Here is an 8,326-nt window from a genome sequence, read left to right as displayed (position 1 = left end):
CAGGGCGGCGGCCCTGGTGGCGGGAGACGCGGTGTTCGTGGACGGAGCGTGCGTCTTGGGTGCGGTCGGGCAGCCATGGTCACGTGGGTGGCATCGTTGGTGATGTTTGGCGTAGCATGGTGGTTTGGCGGAGGGTTAACACCAAAGTGGATAACTTGCCTGGTCTTCTCCGGCTGATGGTGGCGGCGGCCATAGGCGTCGTTTCCTTCATGAAGGCTCCGCCGTGGTGTTCTCTTCTCTCCACGTTGCTCCGGGTGAAAACTTGATCCTCAAGGTCGGGCGGTGGCAACTATCGGTGTCGTGCCCTTTTTGAAGGCACCGTCTTGGAGTCCATGCTTCGTCACTGTCCCGCTTCACTTCTCGGTGGCAAGGTATCGGGATGTCCTCGTCGGCCCCAAGTAGTTCCTTTTGGCACATCTGTAGTATGCTTGGTGGTCGATTGGATAGTGTTGCGGTGCATCGGCACCCTTGTATCTTGCCTTGAATGTGTGTGTTGTATGGGGTGGTGGCGTGTTGTATCCGGATTTGTATCTCTGGTCATGGCTTCGTACATAAAGCGGGGCGAAAGCCTTTTTAGGTACAGTATACATGATTCCCTCGGTCTGCAGTATTCCCTCGGTCTGCATAAACACACCCTTTTCGCAGATCTCGAGAAGAATGGCTGGCCGCGTCTGAGCCTGCACTAATTAAGCCAGTAACCAACAAACCATACGCAGATCTAGAGAAACTGGGCAGCTCTTTTGAAGCGCCACTTGCACACATATAGACACAAAACTTAAAAATAACTCTGCACGAATTAATTTACACGGAGCCTAGTACTACCGCGTCCTTATCACTAGTAGTAGTACACATGAACTAAGGTGGTGTTTGGTTCTCTAGTCCTAGGACTTTTTCTAGTCTCAACTAAAAAGTCTCTAGTCTTTAAAAAGTCCTTCTCTGTTTGTTTCCAGAGACTAAAAAGTCCCTAGTCCTTTCCTAGAGGTTATTAAATGATCATGTTGCCCCTAGTATATAGAAAAATAACAAACAAACAACACCATGGGGTGGCGGGTCAATGAATGCATGGAGGGGCATTGTTGAAAAAGTCCCAAAAAGACTCTCCTTGAGAGTCTTCTTCATTTAGTCCCAAATGCCTAGTTTAATCCCTAAAAAGTCCCTCCCGTTTGGTAAAAAAGTCTCTAAAAGGGACTTTTTTTAGTCCTTACACAAAAAAGTCCCTGAAAACAAACACCCCCTAAGCTAGCTAGCCAGTGAGGCAACCGCATCCTCGCGAACATGCTTCAAAGCCAATCAAACTAACTAGTAGCCCATATATTCATACAAGCGGCAGCAACCGAGCCACAGCTAGCCAGCGAGCAAGAGCTTGTAGAGAGAGAAGGTAAAGTTGGCCAAACTTTATGAAGTTTGACTTATGACAAATCTTATATGCAAAGTAAAAAGGACCGGAGGGAGTACTACCGCGTCCTTATCACTAGTAGTACACATGGACTAACCTAGCTAGCCAGTGAGGCAACCGCATCCTTATGACTCCTGTCGCAAACATCCTTCAAAGCCAATCAAACTAACTAGTAGTCCATATATTCATACAAGCGGAAGCAACCTAGCCACAGCTAGCCAGCGAGCAAGAGCTTGTAGAGAGAGAGAGAGAGGGAGAGAGAGAGAGAGAGAGAGAGAGAGGAGCCAGCAGGCTAGAAACTTGTAGTCGTTGTTGGGTTCAACCAGTGGAGGACATACCCCAAAAACATTAATTATTTCATTAAATAAAGACAACGTCTCTGTTACTAGATGGATGAAACGTTTTGTGTCTGCTAGATAAGATGGAGAGCACAAACTCGGTAGCACCTCTTGTCTGACAGCCCCACCCACAAAACTTTGATATTGTAGTTTTGCACACATCTAGATACTGTTTTATTGAAAACAGTTTAGAGCAACTATGTACCTAGCCTGGTAGCAAGTAACAACAGTGTCCCTAGTGCTACAATGAGTTCAATCATAGAAGGAAATCCAAATTGCCGCTCCATTGATAATTTGATATACACTTCAGTTTTGAACTGTTAAAAAACTGATGCCTGTTTTGATTAACCGGGTGGGTATATCTTTGAAGCTAAAGCTGGCTGCAGATTGAGCGAGTCGTTGGTATTTAAAAACAAAGGGCCGGCAAGGTCTGAAACTGCGCACTAATTAAGCCACTAACCAACAAACCATGCGCAGATCTAGAGAAACTCTCACGTGCTACCCAATACCCATCACGTCCTCCTTGGAAAAGCACCTCTTTTCAAATGCCAGTTGCGCGCAAGAATTAATTAGGTGAACCTAGCTAGCTCGCTAGTGTTGTAACCGCGTCCTTATCACTCCAGTCGCAAAGAAGCTTCAGATCCAATCAAACTAGCTAGCTAGTACTCCATATATTCATACAAGCGGCAGCAACCTAGCCACAGCCAGCAAGCAAGAGCTTCTGAAAGGAGATAGAAGCCGAGGGAGAGAAAAAGAGAGGAGAGGAGCCAGCAGGCTTGCAAAAGTGAGAGAGTGATAGGGTGAGAGTCATCATGCAGTTCGCCACAGGGGCGATGAGCTCTCTCCTCCCCAAGCTGGGAGAGCTGCTCGTAGAGGAGTACAAGCTGAAGAAGAGTGTGAAGAAGGGGATCGAAGAACTCAAGGCCGAGCTCGAGAGCATGCAAGCAGCCCTCATCAAGGTGTCCAGCGTGCCTCTGGATCAACTTGACCCGCAGGTCAAGATTTGGGCCAATGAGGTCAGGGAGTTGTCCTACGCCATCGAGGACAGCCTCGACTCATTCGTGACCCGCGTCGAGCGTAATGAGCCAACCAAGCCCAAAATCAAGCACTTGCTCAAGAAGGCCCGCAATGAGTTCAGCAAGTTCAAGGCACGCCATGAAATAGCCAATGACATCAAAGACATTCAGAGCCAAGTTAGAAAGATCAAGGAACGGCGCGACAGTTACAAGATAGACGATGTTGATGCAAATCCTGCAGCAACTACAGTTGACCCTCGTCTCCCAGCTCTATACAAAAAGTTGTCTGACCTGGTGGGTATTGATAAGCCAATTAATGAGCTGATAAAGATCCTGTCCGAGGGGGTTCCCATGCCTGATAAAAATCCCAGGATAGTCTCTATTGTTGGATTTGGAGGACTGGGAAAGACAACCCTTGCAAAAGCATTGTATGACAAGCTTAGCACAAAATATGAATGTCAAGCTTTTGTTCCAGTGGGTCAGAATCCAAACACGAAGAAAGTTCTCAGGGACATCCTGCTTGAACTTGACACTGAGCTATCCAGAGCCACAGAAACAATGGCTGAATGGCAGTTGATCAACAAGCTGAAGAAAGTCCTTGCAGGCAAGAGGTACGCAGTAACCTCCCTCTATGCTAGTCAATAACTTCTTTATGTCACCTATGCCCAGGCCAGCTACACTAAGGAAGACAATATATGTTTTATCTTTGCTTTTGATTCATATAGTCCAAATCAATAAACAACTTGGCGTTAGTTTTCTTTTCATTTTGACACAACAATTTCTGATTTACATTTCCGATTTACGTATGCCAAGCTATCAATGCACGCATCTAGAAAATCAAATTAATGTAGCCATTAGAACATACGTGGCACCTTTTTATTTGGCTAAGTCAAGATTAATACCAACAGTCGCATCAACTGATTGGTTACATGGATTACTTAGGCGGTCAACTATCTCTAGTTTTGCCACAACTGAATACCCATTCAATTATCCAGAATATAACCGTTTGAAAAATGGTATAGATGAAGACTCGATTAAATGGCATAAAACTACCATACTTCGGGCTAGTGGTCACAAAAATCAACCACTTTCTAAAATATTCCAAAAACCTACCACAAAATTGGTTGGCTGTTTCAAAAAGCTACCATGTTGCACTGAGGACTATGTTGGTTAGCTTTAAGTGTGATTATGATAGCTCGGGTCCACTCGGGAGGTATGACGTGGTATAAAAACCAGCATCCTGAGCTTTGACCATTAGGTTGACCGTTGACAGGTCATGACAGGTAGGGCCCAAATATTTTCTAGAAGAAACCGGCTGCCTACAATTTTTTTTAAAAAAATAATCAGGTCATGCAAATCCTACGGTCGTGGAGCACGTTCATGCTTGGCCCGCCGCCGGCGAGCTCGTCACCAGAGCCGACGAAGTGCACCTGTTCAGGCCCCGCCTTGGCTGACCGCGAGCTTGAGCTGGAAGGGAGCACGGGAGGCATGGGTCCATGGTGAAGTGGAGTTGCATCAGTTGGAGAGCACCAGCGAGCAGCTCCTCTTCCAACAAATAGCACCAGTTGGCTCCAGCTAGTGTCGTTGCCAGAATATTTGTACGCCCCGGGTCATCCTCGTAGCTACATTGTGCACTGTAGCTATAGTTACTGAAGGGTTTTGACGTCGAAATTTAAAATCGAAATTTGAATTCAAATATTTTTGACGTCGATATAGATTCGTGTTTGACTCAAGATCAGACTCGAACCAGCGACTAGCTGGTAACGGAAGGATGCTTTTGCCACTAGGCCACTACCTGTCGTGTTGTCATAGAAGTGATGGTGTCTATTTAACCAGACAATGAGCGTTTGAATTCAAAAATTTCAAAATATTCGAGATATTTTGCTCGGTACGAGTGTTTCTCGAGGGGGAATGGTAAACACGGTAACCGCGCGAGATCATGAAATTTCGCTCGGTACCCAAAACGCTGGTCCATGACGAGGATGTGCTGGCCGCGCCGGAGAAGAGAGGATCTCGTCCAAGTCAGAGCACTAGCTCCTCCGCGTCAGAGATCAACACTAGAAAGGCGCTCGCCCACGTTGGAGCACCGTGACGGAAGCATCTCGAGGTGGTGGCTCTTTGGCTCCAGCAGCCTTGCTGGTCGTCGCCGACAGGGGGTGATGGTGGGCCAAGAAGGGGAGAGGAGACGGGGACGGGACGGGGCGCTAGTCCAACTTAACATGTTGAATGTAATTGCCATGATGACTGGGTCCAATATGTCATAATCATGCCGAACTTTAACCAACTAACAACAAGTGTTTTCTCAAATAGCAAACAATCTTGTCGTAGGTTTTTCAAAATTTTTAGGAGTGGTAGTTTTGGGAAACCCACCCTGAATTGTGGTAGTTTTATGCTATTTACTTATCAAGACTCGGTAGATCATAAGAACACTTCAAAAGTTAAGATGTATTTCATCTTATCTTTTTTATTCACTGTTAGCTCCTTTCTTTGGTTCTGGTGCATTGTTGTGCTTCTTGTTCTTGTGGGCAGTATATTAGATAGTTTGCTAATTAAACAATTTTCCTTCTCATGTGAATAGGTACTTTATTGTTATTGATGACCTATGGGGTAAACAAACATGGGAAACGATTAAGTATGCTTTTGTGGATAGTCATCCAGAAAGTAGATTAATCATAACTACCCGTATTGTTGATGTTGCCACAAAAGCTGGTGGTATCTACCACATGCAACCCCTTTCTGATGATTTCTCCAAAAGGTTATTCTATACAAGAACATCTGGTAGTGAAGGGCCTGCTGAAGTGACTACCAAAATTTTAAAGAAATGTGGTGGTGTGCTGTTAGCTATCACTACAATAGCTAGCTTGCTTGTTGGCAAACACAGTGAGGACTGGTCTAAGGTATATGAGGCCATTGGTTTTGGGAATGAAGAGAATGACGATGTTCATAACACAAGACAGATATTATCATTTAGCTATTATGATCTATCTCCCAATCTTAAGACATGTTTATTGTATCTTAGTGTGTTTCCTGAAGATTATTTAATTGATAAAATATCACTGATATGGAGGTGGGTTGCCGAGGGATTTATACCATATAGAGAAGGGATGGAGTCATTTGAACTTGGAGAGATCTATTTCAACACGCTTGTAAACAAGAGCATGATACGGTGGATAGATCCTGGATATAGTGATGACCGAGGTGGTTGTCGTGTCCATGACATGGTGCTCGATCTCATCCGCACCATATCAAATGAGGTAAACTTTGTCACAGTACATGATATGGAGCATCATGGCACATGTCCGGGAGGAAAGTCAACCAACAAGGTTCGCAGATTAGCAGTTCATGGAAATAGTGGGGAACACAACTGTAGCATTGCAATGGAGCATGTAAGGTCATTTAATGTTGTTGAGTGCGGTGCCAATGGTATGCCCCTGCTCTTGAGCTTTAAAGTATTGCATGTGCTAGTTATTGAGGACTGTGTTTTTTCGGAAGGTAGTAGTCTTGAGCATCTCTGTAAGTTGGTGCCGTTGAGGTAACTGGGGCTAGTGAAGACAGCGGTCAAGATCCCGGAAGAAATAGGGCATGATCTGAAGTTTCTTGAGATACTGGATGTAAGGGGAGGTATGATAAGTGAGCTGCCGCCATCTGTTGGTGAGCTAATGAATTTGAGGTGCTTGTGGGCTGATAAAGGTACAGTGATGAAGGGCGAGATAGGGAAACTGACATGCCTTGAAGAACTGGAGCTATATTCAGTGGAGAAGTGCCCAAACTTCTTCACGAAGGTGGGTAAGCTGACAAAGTTAAGGGTGCTCAAGATCTTTTTCAGTGAAATAGAGGAGTCTGCATGCAATGCTCTGGTGGAATCTCTGTGCAACCTGCACAAGATCCATAGTCTGACTGTCTTTTGTGATGTTGAGTATTCGGTTGTCCTCAATCAGAGCTTGGAAGACCTGACACCCTGTACAAAGCTGTACGAGTTAGGTCTGCTTGGCATAGTTATACCGAGGGTGCCATCATGGATTAATCATTTAAGTGTTCCACTCCTTTCTCGTCTAGGGCTGCATGTGGATGCGGTAGAAGTTCGAGATGTTGAAACCATCGGCAGGTTGCCGTCCCTCCTCGTCCTTTTTCTCTGGAGTAAGGATGAAAAGAACATATCATATACTTTTGGCGGCAATGAGTTTCACAAGCTGAGATTCTTGTGGACAAAGAAGATTGTGATTGCTGTTGGAGAAGGAGCATTGCCGATGCTTGAAGTGCTGGTATACAGTGCAAGAGCTGAAAGAAAGGACGCTGCCAGCTTGGTGCCGTGGAGGAGAAATAGCTGCCCTTTGCTGGAGTACGTCAGGTGTTACCTTGACTGCACTAACAGCAGCTACAGGGAAGTAAAGGAAGCGAAGCAAGCGCTGAGACAGGCTTCCGGCACCCGTCCCAATGCTGTGTATCTCCATCTCGAGATAGTAAAAGAGAACTGGGACAAGAAGGCTGGTAAATTCATTGATAATCTGGAGTGGATCCTAGGTGGTTTGGACAGACCCAAGGATGTGGGCCGTCCTGCTGCACACCAGGAAGAAAGGATACGTCGCATGATTAGATCACTCGAGAGAAGGTTACGTGACGCCGCGGAGCCTCCTCGGGTGGGGAGGTACGGCGAACAAGAGATACGAAGCCTTGTTACCAAATTCAAGAGTTGGCTACATGATCATGCACGCACCGACCAGGATGAGGTACGTACATACCACTCTCAATCATATATATTTATACATGTGTATATGTCATGTCGCTGATGGTCGGCTGGCCGGTTTTTGCCTAATAAATCTCCAGGCGGGCAAGAGTGATGCCACAGACCAAGATGACGACGACGATGAAGATTATTATTACGGTGACCAAGCAGAGGTATGTGCGTACACACTACGCTATATAGAAAACCACATATCATGTTACTGATGACTGATTGGCTGGCTGGTTTATGTGTAATTAATCTCCAGGCAGACGATGGTGAAGCCACTTGCAGTGGGGATCAGCAGGAGGAGGAGGGGGCCCAACGTTGAATCTCTTCCGTGGGTCATGCCATGTAACTCAAAGCTGGTAATAAACGGGCGGACTCTGTCTCTCGCTTTTTCCCATTTGTATCCACATATGTCCACTTCTTTATATTGGCATCAGGCCGGATGCCACTTAACTAATTACTCTTCTCATTTCGAATTTTAACAAATTAATACTGATAATTTTTCTAAGCAACTCCCCAATGTAATTTTTTTTTGCAAAGTCCCCAATGTAATTTCGATGTCTGTAATCAATTTTTTGGAGATTCCAAATCAACAAATTAAGAAATACATAGCAATCCATCTGTAAAGTTTCACCTTTTTAATTAGGAACCCACCCATAAACTTTCTGCTTACAGGATGGTGGCCATCTTGAAGGCTTCTATGGAATTACTGTCGCCACTTGGAAGACGTCAACTTATTTCGTCCATGGGTGTGAAGAAAATCACAAAAGAAAATAGGTTTCTCCTTTAGCATTAGACTGGGTTGTAAAAGAAAAAAGAAAAAAAATCGAAAACATGAAAAATTAAA

At 45.1% G+C, this 8,326-nt stretch overlaps 1 pseudogene; it reads left to right on the top strand.

The window, feature by feature from the left end:
- Nucleotides 1-2,394: 2,394 nt before the first annotated feature.
- Nucleotides 2,395-8,275, top strand: LOC119314615 (annotated as a pseudogene).
- Nucleotides 8,276-8,326: the final 51 nt, after the last annotated feature.

The sequence above is a fragment of the Triticum dicoccoides genome, chromosome 6A (assembly GCF_002162155.2).
Source record: "Triticum dicoccoides isolate Atlit2015 ecotype Zavitan chromosome 6A, WEW_v2.0, whole genome shotgun sequence".
In the NCBI taxonomy this organism is placed as follows: Eukaryota; Viridiplantae; Streptophyta; class Magnoliopsida; order Poales; family Poaceae; genus Triticum; species Triticum dicoccoides.
Note: the sequence above shows the minus strand (reverse complement) of the source record. Positions and strands in the feature narration are given on the sequence as shown.